This window comes from Montipora capricornis, chromosome 2, assembly GCF_036669925.1.
Source record: "Montipora capricornis isolate CH-2021 chromosome 2, ASM3666992v2, whole genome shotgun sequence".
NCBI classification, from domain to species: domain Eukaryota; kingdom Metazoa; phylum Cnidaria; class Anthozoa; order Scleractinia; family Acroporidae; genus Montipora; species Montipora capricornis.
In genome coordinates this window covers 30,886,457-30,903,956 of record NC_090884.1, presented here as the reverse complement: position 1 = coordinate 30,903,956, position 17,500 = coordinate 30,886,457, and the positions used below count along the sequence as shown (strand labels likewise).

The following is a 17,500-nucleotide window of genomic DNA, read 5'->3' as shown; positions in this document are numbered from 1 at the left end:
TTGATGAGGTATGCAGTGACCGGTTTCAATGGCATTGAATATGTCTGTGGACTCCAAGAGTGTTGAGTCATAAATTGACCCTGGCGCTCCAACGCCTGCCCAAAGAAATCGTTTATTTGAAGCAATCAAACCCATGTTTGTCACCCGAGTAATGCTTTTAAAACTGAAGAAGTTCTTCAGGTGACAATTGATGTAGACATGAAAGCCATCCCACGCCCCCACACATGGGAAATCCCAGTATTCTATGAAGGAAGTTAACTCTTTCTTCCATTCCTCGTTGCTCTGTGGCAGCGTTACCAAATCATCAGACACTGATTGTACTATGACGTTGATTACACTATTAAAGATAGTGCAGGCAGTAGATGGTGCCACACCAAACAAGTCACCTACAGTACTGTAAGAGCACCCGAGACGATACTCAGTGGGTCCTAGCTGACATTCTGGAGAGATAGGCTCTTTAAATTTGGTAGTTACTTTACTTATATCATCGGAAATAGCACCAAGGATATACTGGAATGTCTCACACGTTACCCTCAGTCTTTTCTTAAACTGATCATACGTCCAATTGTGGTAACCATTCTCCCACCAAAGATGGTTTCTTTCTTCGTCCATTCCTTTTGGATTCCTTATGGACTGCCCCAGCAGCACGCTACTTGATGCATACATCCAGAAGGGTCGGCTCTGAAGAGCGTCAAGAGATGCAGTTCTTGAAACTTTTCGATAAAATAATAAGTTGCTTTCGAGTTTTCTTTTCCTTGCCATGAAGTAAGCGATGGCAGACATTGTAATGAATTGGTAACCGCACCCGAGCTTCAAAGGCATGCTCAATCGGTCTAATGTGAAGCGGTGACAACGGAAATTTGAACTGTGTATCCGTCTCGAATTCACACCTGATGGGAAATGTATCAGACCGATTATCCGTCTCTAGTGTGAAAACGGCCATTGATTAATGACATCTAAAGTAGTTCCATTGAGCAGATAGGAAGTGTAAAGCCAGCATTGATTGTTTGAGGCTTGCACCCATAGAAGGTTATTGAAAAGGGCTACTGAATTTTCTTTTTATTTCTTTTGAAATGCCTTTATTGTCTTTTTGTCTGTAGATGTCCCCATGTAAATGATAACACATTCTATCATACAGTTGTTTGACAGTGCAATGATTTAAGTGTTGTTTGGAAGAATGCTTGCGTAACATGGAATTGTCAGAAATCCTGATGTGTAGAAAACAGTATACGATGATGTCTCAGATGAACCAGAAACAGTGTATTTTGGATCACATGTGGGATCACACACACGTTTTAGTTTCAACGTTTCTCTTCCTTCTTTTTTATTATGGAGTGGATATGACATTTTATGAAATTTTTATGATGATCTGTCCACCTCCAACAGCATAATGAAAACTTGAGCTGATATCTTGTCTTGCACTGATACCGCCATAATGCAAAACATGATCTAATTGGCTGTTAAGCATGGCCATTAACAAAGAAAGCAATTTTTGATAAATAGTGCATGAATTGCACTCTGGGGGAATTGACAGTAACATGACCCAGACTTATGCAATAAGGTTTTTTGTGGTCTCTCCGTAAAGCAGCTCCATTTGTTTGAACGCAATATAACTTGTTTGAACCAATAAGTGCAATGTAGTGTAAAATTAATGGTTATGGTGTTCTTCTCAATACTTAAACTGTTCTTACGATTTTTTGTGCCTCTACAGAAGTTTAGAAGTTGTGGTGTTCTTCTCAATACTTAAACTGTTCTTACGATTTTTTGTGCCTCTACAGAAGTTTAGAAGGCCTGATATTTATTGCACGTGGATTCAAGACAAGTAAAGAGGCGTGGCAGGCAGTTCAGAAACAAGTGTCTCAAAGAGGCTTTAAATAGTGTCATGAATTGTGTACCAACCTATGGCTCCAAAAACCACTTTCGTGGCCAAAGGGACAAAACAACGGTTTCTAAGGCTTGATGAAACTATTCTTCAGCAGAATTGGAGATAAAATGCCTGATTCATTGGCCGTCAACCTTCCAAGCTACCTTGACTACCGTATCATATAAGGTTGGATGAAAGAAGATTTAACTGGAGAAGAAATGATACAAAGCTACATATATACCATTTTGCTCAAGGTTCCCGATCAGAACCTAAAGGTATCTTAGTGCAACATGCACGACATTAATAAACAGCCATTGATCTTATCAAAATGCAATCCTCTCATACCAAATGTGCCTGCAATCAGACAAGCTGTTGAGATGGCAGCATGCACTCTCCTACAACCTTGATAGGTATACATTGTACAACAACTCTGTCTGGTTGATGTTTTCCCATCTCCCTATAATGCAAAAGTGAACTTCCCCCTTATTTCCCACAAATACTGCATGACAACTTACTTTTAGTTGAGCTCAGGCATGCGAAGCATGCCAGTGGAGCACCATGGGTAAGATTTTTTGGGAAATCTATCCGTGTAAGAAATGTTGGTTATGACGTCAGCCTCCGTACAGACTCGGGTGGATGGAGGTGGGGAGGCAGGGCAGCCCCTGGGGATGGGAGTGTTCATGCAATTTTCCTTGGAAGGAAATCACGTGGCAGCATTGCAGTTGGCCTCCTGCATTTTTCTGACAGGAAACCATATTGGTGATAAGCAATAGGATAAAGAACAGGAAAGAGCACTAGAAAAGAGGCACTGAAGAGAAGAAGAGAAGAGGCAATGAAAAGGCACTTGAGAAAAGCCAAGGAAGGAGAAGATGAGAAAATTTCAGTGAAAAACACCATAAAGCTGAGAGAAATAAAGGGAGAGAAAAACACTTATTTCCAATGGTTAGCCTTCAGGTAAAGTTTTCCTTCCAACCCTTTGACACCCAAACCGGCCTAAACCGGCCAGACTTTACTGTGTCTAACGCCAGACGATTTTACTTGTCAATGGAGAACCCCTGGGGGTCAATGGGTTCATGCATGCCTCTCTACCTCACACATTTCCTTGGCCTGAAAGCGTTTGCAAGTCCGTGTTGACAGCGGTTCTGGCATATTTCAACAATCACATTTATAGGTTTTTGTCTGAAATGGATGTCCAATCATAAGCTGCTTCGTTTGACTGTGAAATTGCAGTCAAGTAAGCAAATTTACTACTCTTTAGCTTGACTTTTTAATTAGTAAGATTTGTGCTGTTGTTCTAAACTGAAGAGAGAAGGTATAAGCATTATCAGTCAATTGTTGAAGGAAGGCAAACTCCTGATAAAAATAACTTAATCAATTAACTAATTACCACTATTCATAATAATCTATTGTATACAAAACTCTCTTTACATCAGCAGTGAGTGTAAGCATCAGCAATGATTGTGAGAAACCACAAGTCAGCTTGGTTTGGGCAACTCAACCAGCAGGACACAATGCAAATATACTCCAAGGAACAACTGAGAGCAAACAAAAAGAAAAAAAAACAATGCCACCCATGCAAACAATTATTGGTAACAGACAACATCATTGAATGAACTGGGCAAAGCCTTGGAAAACTCTCATTACATCAGCAATGATTGTGAGACACCACAAGTCAGCTTGGTTTGGGAAAGTCAACCAGCAGGACACAATGCAAATATACTCCAAGGGACAACTGAGGGCAAACAAAAAGAAAAAAAAAGCTTCTCATAGAAACAATTAAAAATCCTCCAGATAAAAATACATTAATCCATTAACCATTTACCACTATTCAAAGTAATCTATTGTATACAAAACTCTCATTAAATCAGCAGCGAGTGCAAGCATCAGCAATGATTGTGAGAAACCACAAGTCACCTTGGTTTGAGCAAGTCAACCAGCAGGACACAATGCAATTATACTCCAAGGAACAACCAAGGGCAAACAAAAAGAAAAAAAAAACAATGCCACCCACGCAAACTTCAAATGGCCTTTTCAAAAGTCTAAAAAAGTTCTTTTAAAGGGTCTTGATTTGAAGATTATACAACAAGTGACCCGTTATGTTGCCCAGATTTTGCTTGGTATGATCTATGACCCCCACCTTTGTACACTGACAGCACAGACTTTCAAGTTAGAGGGAGTAATATTCTACGTACATCCCAAATTGGTGGGATGTATGGGTTTCTTTGGGGGTCAAGAATGCATTCGCATACGCATCAATAGTATGCATTTATCCCTTGAAGCCCTTAAGCAGCACATCATCTAGTATGCTGGCTTGAAAGCTGAATCGGAAAAGCGTGGTCTAGGATCCTCTATAAAATAAAAACTCTGTCGGTTAGAAAAGTCCGCAGATGGTAGCAAAGCTTATGCGATAAACACTCAGGCACAGTGGCATGAGGAGAGGCATCTTTTTCTTTCATCAATGTCGACAGCAGTAATACAATTTGAGTACGATTGCAAAAATTGAGATATTCATAATATTTGCAGCTGTTTCTGAATGAAAATGGTCAATGGTCGTCAATGAAAGACAAACATATGCCTCAGTAAATGGACAAGGCGAAAGGCGGCATGTCAGCCAACGAGGATGTAAACTCTGTAAGCATTGGGAGGTGAGAGCTTGCAAAATATGAAAACCTGAACATTTGATGAAGTTTTGAAAATAGGATTTGAAGTTAATAAGTAATAGATGGGAACCAGAACAGCTCGCTATCAGCGCGGAGTGCACCCACATGGTTAGCGAACTTTTTGATGGTGTGTACAGAACTGAATTTATACAAAGGATGTTTTCTTCCGTCATTCGTCACCTATTGACACAAATGGCATTATCAATATATTCAATCACAAAGTATTTTAAAAGTACTTTGGTTTGATCTTTTTTAGTCAATGTTCCAAGAATGAAATCGTTTTCGCAAAAGAGTTCCCTGTTATAAAAGTAAGAGCAGCGGAAAAGGACGAGCCAGACCAAAAAAGACATCAGAAAAGGAAGTCAACAAAGCAATCAAAGAAAGGCAGAAGGTGGAAGAAAGCAATCAGCAACAAAACTTGAAGACGAACACCTTGTAGAGCGATTAAAAATGGCTGAAAATGTGCAAAGAAATGAAAGGCAAATTAAGCATATGGAAGAACTGAATCAAGGTATATGGGGAATTGATAATTGACAATGTTCCTTAAAGTGCATTGGAGAACCAAAATGAAAGCAACAAAATATGCCTTCCAAAACACCCTTTGAAGTTCTTTAGTTCCTCTGAAAAGAATATGAAACCCTGCAACCCCGGATTCCATTTACCTACTAATTAAAAGTATTAATACTTTATAGCACTTGAGAGCATGTCAAGCAGCAAAGCAACAAACAAGTTCACAATCAGATGTGGTAGATGTCAAAAGTTAAAGCTTGTCCCCACCGACAGAACACCTAAGGCTAAGGCAGAATATGCTTTACATATATCAGTGAATATTATGATAGCCAAAATGTATGCTGAGTTCACATGCTCTGTTCAATGAACGAAGCTTGTTAGAAGAAAAAAGGTTAGAAGAGCAAAATCCAATCAAGCTGATAATAACTATGATAAGAATAGCCACAGATATTGCAGAATTAACAGGAACGCACTTCATGAAGAAAGTCGTAATAAAGATGCTTCTGAAAACTAGTATAATATTTCTCGACAACAAATTTACTTTGGAAGTCCTTTAACGCTGCATATTTTCTTTTTTTCTGAATGTAGAACACTATGACACCACTTGTCATAAAACTTCAAAATGAAGAAAATGCCACCGCGATGGCTGGCATGAAAAGACAATGGATGGCTTCATTAAAAAGTCTAAAGCCAGTTTGCAGTGAAGGTCAAGGACAAAGAGAAGCAACTGTGGTACCTGCTAAGAACTTGCAGTGAGAGATGCCGCCAGACCATGACAGCGATTGAGACATGGATGAAGTCAACGTGTAAGAGCAACATGACTATTTCTGCACCACAGTTCTTAGTTTTCACTTATATAGACATTTTAATTATTTTCCTATCTTTTTACTTGCAAGAGCATGAGCGTCAGATTGTGATAACACCTATACTGAAAACGCTGAAGTTTTGTGTTTAGCCAGAGTGGATGTTATATCATTTATTTGAATCAATGAGTTTCTCAATGGTATTTTAATTATCGTTATGCTAATGTTTCAATTCATATAAGACAGCCTTGTTCGTAATAAAAGGAATACCTGTAAATAAAACAGCATTAATTTTAATTATTCTCCTATCTTTTTACTTGCAAGAGCATGTGCTTCGGATTGTAATAACACCTATACTGAAGACGCTGAAGTTTTGTGTTTATTTGAATCAATGAGTTTCTCAATGGTATTTTAATTATCGTTATGCTTATGTTTGCAAATGAATGCAAATGAATGTGGAGAAGCATTTGATGTGTTTGATAGTGATCAAGACAATAAAAGTGAAATCGAACTGGAAAGTAATAGTGACTGCATATCAGCCTCTGACAATGATGGCAGTAGCGATTCTGAAGCAACTGACCAGTTGACAGATTGTAACATAGACCCAGAGTGTTTTATCTTTCCAATCTCATTTGATAAAGCACACGATGTTTGTGTTTGACTGAATGAATTGGTGCAGGCTGGTAGGATACCAAAGGACAGAACATTTTACATGTATTTGAATTCTATAACACTAGCTATGATTGATCCTAGTCATGAATTTGATGAAGAAGTGGCGGCGTTTTTCAATTCTATTCAATTTCTTGGCGGTGAAAGAACAGTCAATTTCGTCCGGGGACCTATGTGGCATGGCTGTGGGAGAGGAGAAGTGCAAGACCCTCAAAAAGCAAAACGAGACCTTGGTGGACCCTCACGAACAACTAGAAATAAGTGTTCATCTGGATACACAACCAAGAGCGGTACAGTGAAACCTTGGCAGGATTCTTTTTCTCAACTTGCCAATGATCCTCAGTTGGGCGTAGGACCAATCATAGAAACACCAATATTGAAGGTCTTTGGTAATGCAATGGAAAATGACAGCATGGCATTAAAACCAGCCATACAGTATGATGAGAACCAACACTTAAACATTGGCCTGAAAGATAGAACTGATATTTGATTTGTCAATCAGAATCCAAATCCAAAACCTGAATTTCTGGCGTGCGTTTTCTGCCCAAGAAAGGAAAGAGTGGCGAAGGAATGAAACAACAGTTTCTTGGTGAAGTTGATGTCATACAAACATGCCACCATGTGTGAAATTGGCGCCATCTTCAGAGCATGTTCTTGAAAAGGATGCCACAGTCATTTGCAGCAGCCATTGCAAGATGTGCATAGCACTGATCAAAGTGTGTACCGTATGCAAGGAGCATGGGCACTCGAGTCACATACCATCACTCAGAGCTTGCCAAAGATGTCTTGTCCTAGTTTTGCCTACTGACTGCGAATCTGGCAACAAAAGGGCCTTTGAACTGATTGCAGAAAGTAGAGCAAAAGGAGATTTAAATCCTCAGGTTGTATTCATTTGTCTTCCTGCGCTGTGAATGTGGCTAAAAGTGTGAAGTGCAATTTTGCCAACTGGATGATACTATTGCATAATGAGAGAGCTTGTCTATCTGCCATCCGCACAATCAGAGAGTCTGATCCACATCAGGTCATCATTATCACTGGCCACGGGAACGAAGGAAATTGCAATGGAAGAGCCTCGTTTTCTCAACCTATGGGAATTTGCGTTGAGCTAGATAAGAACATATTTGTAACTGACGTGCAAACGGGCTGTGTAAAATTAATTACCACAGTTAAAGGCGCTGCAGAATTCCTAAAACATTTTAGCGATGCTGTACAGGGCATTCTCTGTTCAACAGAAACATCAGGCCGTGCAAAAGTTGCCTTTGGACGAAGCTATAGAGCTCTTAAAAGCCGTGGATGCCTACTTAAAGAGATCAACAGATGAAGTGAAGTCCCTCTTTGGTAGACCATCCAAACCTATGGGAGCGAAGGGGACTATTTTAAGTCAAACACAGTCATCAGTTAGTATGATACTAAAAGGTCTTCAAGATCTCAAAGAGCAGTTAAAAGAGCTGAACATGAGTTACGAAGTAGATCTTCACAGCTGCCTCACTGTCCAAGTGGAAAACCTCCATGCAATGGGTCATTTTAAGGACCAGTTTCCTACATCCTTACAGTATGCTCGTAATCTAGCGAATACTGTCTACGAGAGCATCAAGAGAGTTGTACGATGGGCGGATTTTTACTACACCCACGAGAAGTCCTACTACCCTGTTATTCCTCAAATTACACCATTGAATGTTCTCTCAAGAATGAGCCACCTGAAGCCCACAAGAAAGCTTAACAACAGCAGGCAAGTATTGACGAGGGAGTGGGCAGCAAACTTTGGCAAAGCCGTCAGACAACGCACTATGCATCAAGAAACAAAGATGTTTAAAGCAGACACACTGCCATTAAACATGTATGCCACTTCTGTTCCGGAAAATGAGAAAGTGATGTTCCTGCAGACAAGACCAGAAGCTTCTGCTGTGGAGAAGGAACGTGAAGAGGTTTGGTCAGAATTGTCAGCAGAGGGTAGTAGTGATACGGAGGATGCTGAACAAGAATCAGAATATGACACGGAGTCTGAAAGGAAAGAACAGGTGGTAAACTTAGATGACAACAAAGATAAAATGACTTTTCTTTGTGCAGTTACCACTCGTAGCGGAAGAACTGTCAAAGTCACGTCAAACTTCTTCTAAGTTTCCCTTAAACCTATTGAATAAGTGAATAACACAGGGGAAGGTCAAACGACAATGAGTATTATCCGTCAGTACTAGTTTTCATAAGGTTAACTAACTTTTGTTAGGCTGTCATCGACTCTAGTATTAAAATGATCACAATGCAGAAAACAATTTGAACAATTTCAAGCATGCGCTGTCCTTTTACTTCGTAAATTTCCGTGAAACGTGAACATGGAATTTTCATCACAGTGATATGCTATTACTACTTTTTAATGTCTGTGAACTGTGCGGAGGACCCCCCCTTTACCCCCCTCTTGGAAAACTCTCATTACATCAGCAGTGTCGAGTATAAGCATTACCAATGATTGTGAGACACCACAAGTCAGCTTGGTTTGGGCAAGTCAACCAGCAGGACACAATGCAAATGTACTCCAAGGAACTGAGGGCAAAAAAACCATGCCACCCATGCAAACAATAATTACTGGCAGGGATGTCAATAAGTTTTTAAGCAGACATTTCATTAAAGGTGTCACCCCTAGCATGGCAGCCATGTAAGCGAAGGCACACAGGGCATGAGGCCTGTAGGGGGGTCTGGAGGCATCCTCCCCCAGAAAAGTTTTGAAAAAGAGACCCCAGTTAATATTATATTAATTTCCAAAACACTTGGGTGTTTCTTTTTAATTCTTCAGTTATCTTCCGCACACTGTAGTTTACCAATCATTTAAAAGGAATTAATTGCATCATTCTTGCTATAAAACCTGTTTCCAGTTCGGACAACATGTCTTTTTTCCTGAATGACTCATCAACATTACAACAAAGTAGAACATAGTTTTGTTTCACAGCACTTCTACAGTCTGTTATAATCACAGTTTTGTTTCAACGACTTGCTTGAAAAAACTTGAAATGGAAATATACTACAAAGTCTTAAATAAATTTTAGTCATTTTCATCCTCACTGTCACAGCCATCAAATGACCACATGTTTACAAGCAGCTTCTTAATAGACTTAATTTGTTGCTGTGTAAAAATCTCATCTTCGAGAACTTCAGCTTCTTCATTTAGCAAATCCACTTTGTTAGTCAGGGTAAGAATAGTCTCTCAGGAAAGGTAGAAGCCGTGCACGACCTCGTTGCCAGGGCCATCTCTGCTTTCAAAATGGCGGGCGAATGTAAATAGCCTCCAATAACTCGTTCGATTCACAGGGATTAAAAGTTTATGGATTATCTTCTGATTTTACAATCTAGACGTAGATACGAAACAAGGAAGCACAACACCAAGAGGTAGGTAATTTTATTTATTTATTTCGCTTTGTACCTGCAACAATAAACATCTCATCTTTTTTTTTGGCTTGCATGTCAGATCATTAGTTGTATTTGTTTTCTTTTTCTTTTTTATACGTATCTTGTGCAATGTAAACTTCTGTTATGTTAAAAAAATATAATAAAATAAAAAATAATAAAAAAATAAAAAAATGAAAAAAAAATGAAAGAAAAAAAACCATCTTCACCCGTAACATGAAGTCAGCTCAGCCGTAATAAGTGTTAAGGGGTTACAGCTCCTGTTGACATCCCTGACTGACAATAGACAACATCATTGAATGGCTGGGCAAAGCCTTGAAAAACTCATTGGACTGTGTGAGGGACAGGAATAGAGAAAAATAGACAAAGTTCTCAGTTCACTTAAAAGGCAAGATCATTCCAGAAGATGATGATGATGATGACAATGATGCAATGCTTGATAGTCTGTTAATCTTCTAGTATGTTCTACCCTGTACATTACTGCAAAAAATAGTTCTATTTATAATTGCTTTAGTGATTATTTTAGATCTATAAAGACATTATCATTGGGCATCTTGTGATGTGCATACATGTAGATTTTCCCAAGTTAGATGCACCTGTTACAAAGACCATAGTAAATATATTGATTGCTGTATAATGACAATTAACAATACAGAGAAATTTAAATGTTGAGAAAGGAATCCAACCCAAATCTATAAAGGGAGGATGCAACACATGTAATTCTTAATAAAACGAAGGTGTGGACAAAACAACCGTAAGAATACATTGTATTTATCCAACTCATTTACACCCAGCAAGATTCTACAGGTGTCCAAAAAGCTGGTTGACATGAGTTTTAACTCAAAAGATACCTTTGTATCACATTGACCTTCGATAATAATAGCATTCTCATTTTGAATACTACCAAACCTTGTTACATTTCATTTTTTTACATTTCATTTTTTTGTTACATTTCATTTTTTTCAAGGCACCAGATGAGATTCGAAAACTTTGATTGTTGTCTGGCCTTTCCTGACTCTTATTACAAGAAGTTCTCAAGAATTCCAACTCACTCTACTTCATTGAGTGGAATTCCCAAAGATTACCAGAAATTCCTAGTCCACAGGAAGCTCTTTTAGCTTTCAATTCCCAAGAGTTCAGTAACTCACTGGGAACGGCTCATGCAATAACATGGAATACCTAGGAATTCCGGAGCATTCCTAGCTTCTCATGATTGGGTTATTTGCACAAGTGGGAAAAGTTGGCAATTCCTAAGAATTCCCAAAAAACTGGGAATTCATTTTGCAAGGGTCCCTCTAGACCTATTGTTTCCTCTTTTGGTGTATAGCATGAGATTGGCCTAATTTATAAACTGCTTCCAGGATTTCAACACCACCAGCAGTAGACCGGGAGAAGTCTTCCACAACTACATGTAACCAAGAGTCTCCAAAAAAATTCTTTTCAAAGCCACCTTAAAGACAGAATCATTAATAGGTAAAAAGAAAATTTTGCCGCAGACGTACAAACTCAAAACACCCCTTCCTCTAAAGGAGGAAATAACACAAGTCTGAGGTTTTACTTTATGCTTTTATTTGCTAGTGACTTCTCTACTGTAATGCAAAAACTGACATATTTATTGCACATAATGGGTATTTGTAGCAGTATTCAAAAGACAGATTTTTCTTTTCTTCTTTCGAATTAAGACTTTTAGCTGGTGTTCAGTTACTTGTACTGGATGTCTTTTCACAATAGTGAGATGCGATCCGAATTTGCAACTTTCAGCACAAGGCCATCTTTTGCCCCACGAAAACTCACTCCAGTTCTATTACTCTTTGTTGTAAAAGAAAATGTATGACTGTTTACTTCAAGCTATTGATTCAGCTTAGTGCAATCTAAATCAGCTGCTTTAAGCCAGAACTACATGTAAATGGTCACTTATTGTACATGATAACAATAACTTGTAACACAATTTATTTTTAAGTACACGATAGCCCACAAACAAGTACCACATGTGAAATTTTGGCTTACTGTAACTATAACTTTAGTTTCCAATTAATTTCCGAGTAAGAGGATACAAATCATCGGAACTTTCTGTGACAATTCACAAACAAGTTATTTTCGTATATGATTTCAAGTGCAATTTGGAATTAATAAGCATTAGTGTCGGGCTGTATACCCAAAATAATCTGCATCTCACACATCACATTTAAAATTTAAACAACAAATTGCTGATTCACAACTGATGGCTTCAAACCCAAAGAAATCAAGCCATCATTTGTGAATCAGCAATGTTGTTTATTATTTTAAATGTGATCTGTGTGATGCAGATTATGTTGGGTATACTGGACACCTTTACCAATGCAATGCTGAACACAAAATTCGGTAATCGGCTGAAATTTTTTGGAAGCTCACGGTAGTAAAAATCTTTTGAAAGAAAAGGAATTTAAGGTCTTAAGAAAGTGCCAGGGCAAATTTGATTGCTTAGTCCATGAAATGCTCTTCATTAAGAGTCTCAAGCCTAACTTGAATACCCAGACGGACTACATACAGGTGTACGTGCCAAACTTTCAATTCCCGCCCTGGTCAGAGTTTTTCTCTGTCCGTGTGTGGGCCCATTTCCATGAGTAGGGCTAACGCTCACATGGTTCATATGGGATTGAAATCTAGCACTTCACATTACACTCTATTCAGTTAATTCTGTTTAAAATATAAGTGCTACACGGCCAACATTTGTATAAACGTAACCTTTCCTTGTACTTGTACATGTTCATTGCCGCGACTTTAACATCTTCAGTTTCCACGGCCTGCTCCCGTCTGACCTTGTAGCTCAGTCGGTAGAGCGGCGGAGATCTAACCCGAAGGTCGTGGGTTCAATTCCCGCCCTAGTCAGAGTTTTTCTCTGTCCGCGTGTGGACCCATTTCCATGAGTAGGGCTAACGCTCACATGGTTCATATGGGATTGAAATCTAGCACTTCACATTACACTCTATTCAGTTAATTCTGTTTAATTTTCATTGATCCTTTCTTTCACTATAAAGGTTCCTTACATCAGCTATTGTTCTTTTAGTATTTACAAATTGAAATTTTCAAATAACTTTGACTTGATAATGATGTTACGCCAACATCGAAACCAAGTCATTTTTAACACAGTTTTTGGTATTTATTACCATGTTTAGATATGTTTTATCGTAGTTTTTGACTCAATAAGCAATGGTCATAGGAACAAGTGGAGTACAATAATTCATAATGGTAATAGGACTGAGTGGAGTCCAATTTACGTGTATATATACCGTATATACACGTAAGGAGTAATCGGGTGAGTAATTTCAAAATAGGCCGAGCGTGAAGCACAAGGCCTATTTGAAATTTCAAGCACGATTACTCCCTGAATTTCACAACACAAAGTCCTACATGTATTATCAATTAATTGTATCTATTACAAAATACAAGAAGATGACGGTGATAAAAAATGTTTATAGCTTAATCTGCTCAACTTTTCTTACTTGATGACATGTACAACTGTCCAATTACAAACTGTCCTATTAATGCTGAAATCAGGGCTGTTGATACACAATCAGATTCAACTATTTTGTAATAGTTACGATTACAGTGAGGACACTCGAACCATGAACACTTGATATTTGTTTGTACATTTTTTTAGTGACTATAGAATGTGGGCTCGTCCTTTTGACAAGAGTATTTAATGTTTTTACACTTACAAAATGTTATACATGTAACACTATAGATCATAAGAAGAGCCTTTATTTCTTAGTCGTCGAAAAAAACAATGTACACAAAAATGTCAAGTGTTCACGTGTCCTTACTGTAAGATCATTATTATTATTATTATTATTATTATTGTTATTATTATTGTTATTATTATTATTATTATTGAATTGAGGATGGCAATTAAGAGGGATGCCAAATCATCTTTCAACAGTTGTTTTGTTTATGAGATAACATGCAATTTGTGCTGTTAGTTGCCGTAACATTTTACTAACTTGTGACAAACCAACAGCTTCTGAGCGTTCTCAAAAGTCCTCCATCATGGCTCCATCATAGAAAATGGGCGCTCCGCTCAAAGGGCCCTGATTCGGTGGTATACTGAAATTCATCCCAGGGATAAATAGTCCTGGACAAATTGCCCCAACTTTCTGGACAATTACAAAATTCATTCTTTACCACGATTCGGTACTCTGTCCTTCCTGACAGTTTGGTGTAAAAACGTGAGTTTATGCGAACCATCAGTGGTAACGATCATATCCATCATGTACAGTCTGTAAAATCGTCTGTACTCTGAATTACAAAAGTAAGGAAGAAACCTTGAATTAAAATGTCACGTAATTAACTTCACATACTACTATAAATTGGTAAACTTGGTAGTAAACTGATGCGCCAAGTTTATGAAGGAACACAACCTCATTAAAAATACATGTAACGAACATCAACCTTGTGAAAAAGGAATAATCCTCGTATCTAAACAAGGGAACAACAAAAATGGACTCTGTTAGCGATGACTGCATAATGTGTAAAAAAACCGGTGAGGGAAAGACAACAAGGCGCACAGTGTGATGGGTGTTTTCATTGGAATCATAGGACCTGTAACACTGGTAAGTGAAACTAAAATCTGATTATTAGCTGTTATACAGCTTTGGGGCAATTGGATGGACGAATTTTCTTGGCGGGAAACTTTTGTGCAGCCTGAGTTTATCCCACTCACCTTCATCACTTTGGAAAAAGAGTTTTTACCATTTGTGATGAGAAATGGGATAAAAAGCAGGAAAGATCACGAGAGAAGAGGCAATGAAATTTGAGAAATTACAGCAAAGAAAGCCTTGCAAGAAGCAGAGGAAGGAGAAGAGAAATTTTCAATGAAGAACACCATAAAGCTGAGAGAGAGCAAGAGACAAAACACTTTTTTACAATGGTTACATGAAGCTTTCACGTAATGTGTTCCTTCTTAACGCATGCCTCGCTGCCTCATATTTTGTAAAACTCGCTAAAAAGAAGGAAGGAGGCCTGGAAACATTTGCAATTCCATGTTGACAGAGATTCTGGCATATTTCAACACATACCACGTCACCATTCAAGCTTTCAGCAGACATCACTGGCGTGTTTTTTGTTGTAATCATTGCCTGTTTCGTCAGATATATTAAGCTTATAGCGGAACTCTCCAGGCCATATAAATTTATATTGGATTGTACACAGGCACCCCAAGCTCACAACGCGATTTTGCAATGCATAACTATTATGTACAAACTGTAGTAAGAGAGTTTAATGGTGAAAAGAGTTAAAATTTAAGTTAAGTTGAAAAACTGAAAGTCTTTCTCTCGCAATAAACTTTCCCTATCTCATATTATGTTGTTCACTTTTGTTTTATGTCGATTCATTAGCCACTGCTGATATAGTGAAATCAAGTGAAGCTATGATCCTCGAAGTTATGAACACAATTTTTGCAATTGCATAAAGAAGCCTGAAAAATTCAGGACTTCAACGGGGTTTGAACCCGTGACCTCGCGATACCGGTGCGACGCTCTAACCAACTGAGCTATAAAGCCACCGGTATCGCGAGGTCACGGGTTCAAACCCCGTTGAAGTTCTGAATTCTTCAGGCTTCATAACTGCGAGGATCATAGCTTCACTTGATTTCATATCCGCAGTTCATACATGATCCATTTCACATATCATTTCAACGTTGATTCATTCCTCACGGGAACATAAGAACCCAAAAATGACCAGCTCCCAACGTTAGTGGCTTCATACATGTAGCTCAGTTAGTTAGAGCGTCACACCAGTATCGCGAGGTCATGGGTCCAAACCCAGTTGAAGTCCTGAACTTTTCAGGCTTCTTTACACAATTGGAAGAATTTCGTTCATAACTGCGACCCCTAGCGGGCGTGGAAGCAAATTAAGGCAAAAACTGCTTGAAAACCACTCCAAGGAGCAAAACGATCTGCTAAGAAATGCATTCATCTGCCAAAGTGTTTAAATAGAGAGGTTCTTGAAGGGTAAGCTGAAATTCATAAGAAAATAATTGGCAAATTTGTTATTATTCAATTGAAAATCCATGTTCGTACATTGAATGCAAAGAACACTCTATTATTTGTACAAGCGCATTAATATTTGTCTTATCCACATTAATGCCGTCCAGGAATGCTAATGATTTTAAAAAGTGTGATGAAAATGTTAATGATAGTGACTGCAGTCACATCTACCCCATAACTGAAGTTTAACTTAAGTTAGTGTCAAGTTACGTGACGTCATTCCTAACTGTAGTTGGTGCTTTTGGTCGACTTTGCGGCCGTAGTTCTAATTAGCCTATGGATGACGTCAGAATTAAAAGAGGTTTGTGACGGCCCTTACTGTTGATCTGTGAAATGTCAACATGGTTTGACCGACGTAAAGTGTGTCTAGTTTTTCTTCTTATTTTTTTTTTCTGAGCGGCAATTAAACCGTCGGGAAAAAATGCGAAACAAAAACGGCTGCACGACAGCTTGAAGACTACACAAGTTGCTACCTTGTTGTATGTAAATTTTTTGTTTGTTGTTTTTGGTTTTCCCCTCGCCTCACGCTTGGTTTTTATTCAGTATATTTATATATGATCATCTCGCACATGCGAAAAGATCTATCACATTCTGATTCTAACCCATGAACCCTGCTTGGGTATAACTTTTGTTAGTCTGTATTGTTTTGGATCACCGAGGCGTAAATTTTTTAACTTTTGTTAGAGTGAACAGCGGTCACTTTACCGAAATAGCTAACTATACATGTAGTTATCCTGGACTTACATGTAACCATAGTTAGTATCCCAGATGTTACCGCAGCCAGTTTAATGCCTTGAATTTTAGCGCAAATGAAAGTATATTTGTCTCTTCTGCATGCCAAATGACGCATAAGAACACCTAAAAATGTTATTGAATGTTAACAAAAATGCAAAAATCGTTATTGAATCTGAGTTACGTGAAAATTATATGTTTTTTGGAGTTAATGAATGTATCTTCGCGCTATTGGTCGTCATTTCACGCAAATGAATGCTTATTTTCGGCTGGTCTTTCATATAACAGATCGGAAATAATTAATGTCCATGAACCAAAAGAACAAAGCGACCATAACAATACCTAATTAGCAAGGCCTAATCTGAATAACAATGGTTCTTTTGTCCTCCGCCATTTTAGTTCGGTATATGAAAGTCTACCCATATTTTCTCGTAATGAACAGCAAAGGGTGTAGTTCAGCATATAGCATATATGAGCCTTCAATATGCTTATATTACGGCCAGAGACAGCAGTATTGACACAATTAATTGTGTCTATGAAATATCAGAAGATAAAATATGTAAACTTTTATATCCATTCCCAGCTTCGCTCTTATCCCAGCTCCTGCCACATCTTGGTTTTTGACGGATGCATGATGAACCATGGATGCTCACATGCCTGTGTGATGATTAATTTTTTCTTTATGATACAGTGTACATGTCTAAACCCCAATGAAATACCAGGTGAGCTTTCGCCCGAAAACATGATAAAATTATCTTTACAAGTGAAGATAACATGTTAAGGAGCTCAAGCAACGCCGGCAAAGGCAACAAGAACATCACAAATTTGCATATCTAGTGGGCG

At 38.3% G+C, this 17,500-nt stretch overlaps 1 protein-coding gene across 1 annotated transcript in view; it reads right to left on the bottom strand.

Annotated features, from left to right (window-relative positions):
- Positions 1 to 9,285: 9,285 nt before the first annotated feature.
- The window catches only part of LOC138017939 (uncharacterized), a 15,937-nt gene continuing 7,722 nt past the window's right edge, over positions 9,286 to 17,500 (bottom strand). The window contains exon 2 of the transcript XR_011125984.1: positions 9,286 to 14,177. The gene's annotated coding sequence lies outside the window, so the exon portion shown is untranslated. The remainder of the gene's footprint in view (positions 14,178 to 17,500) is intronic.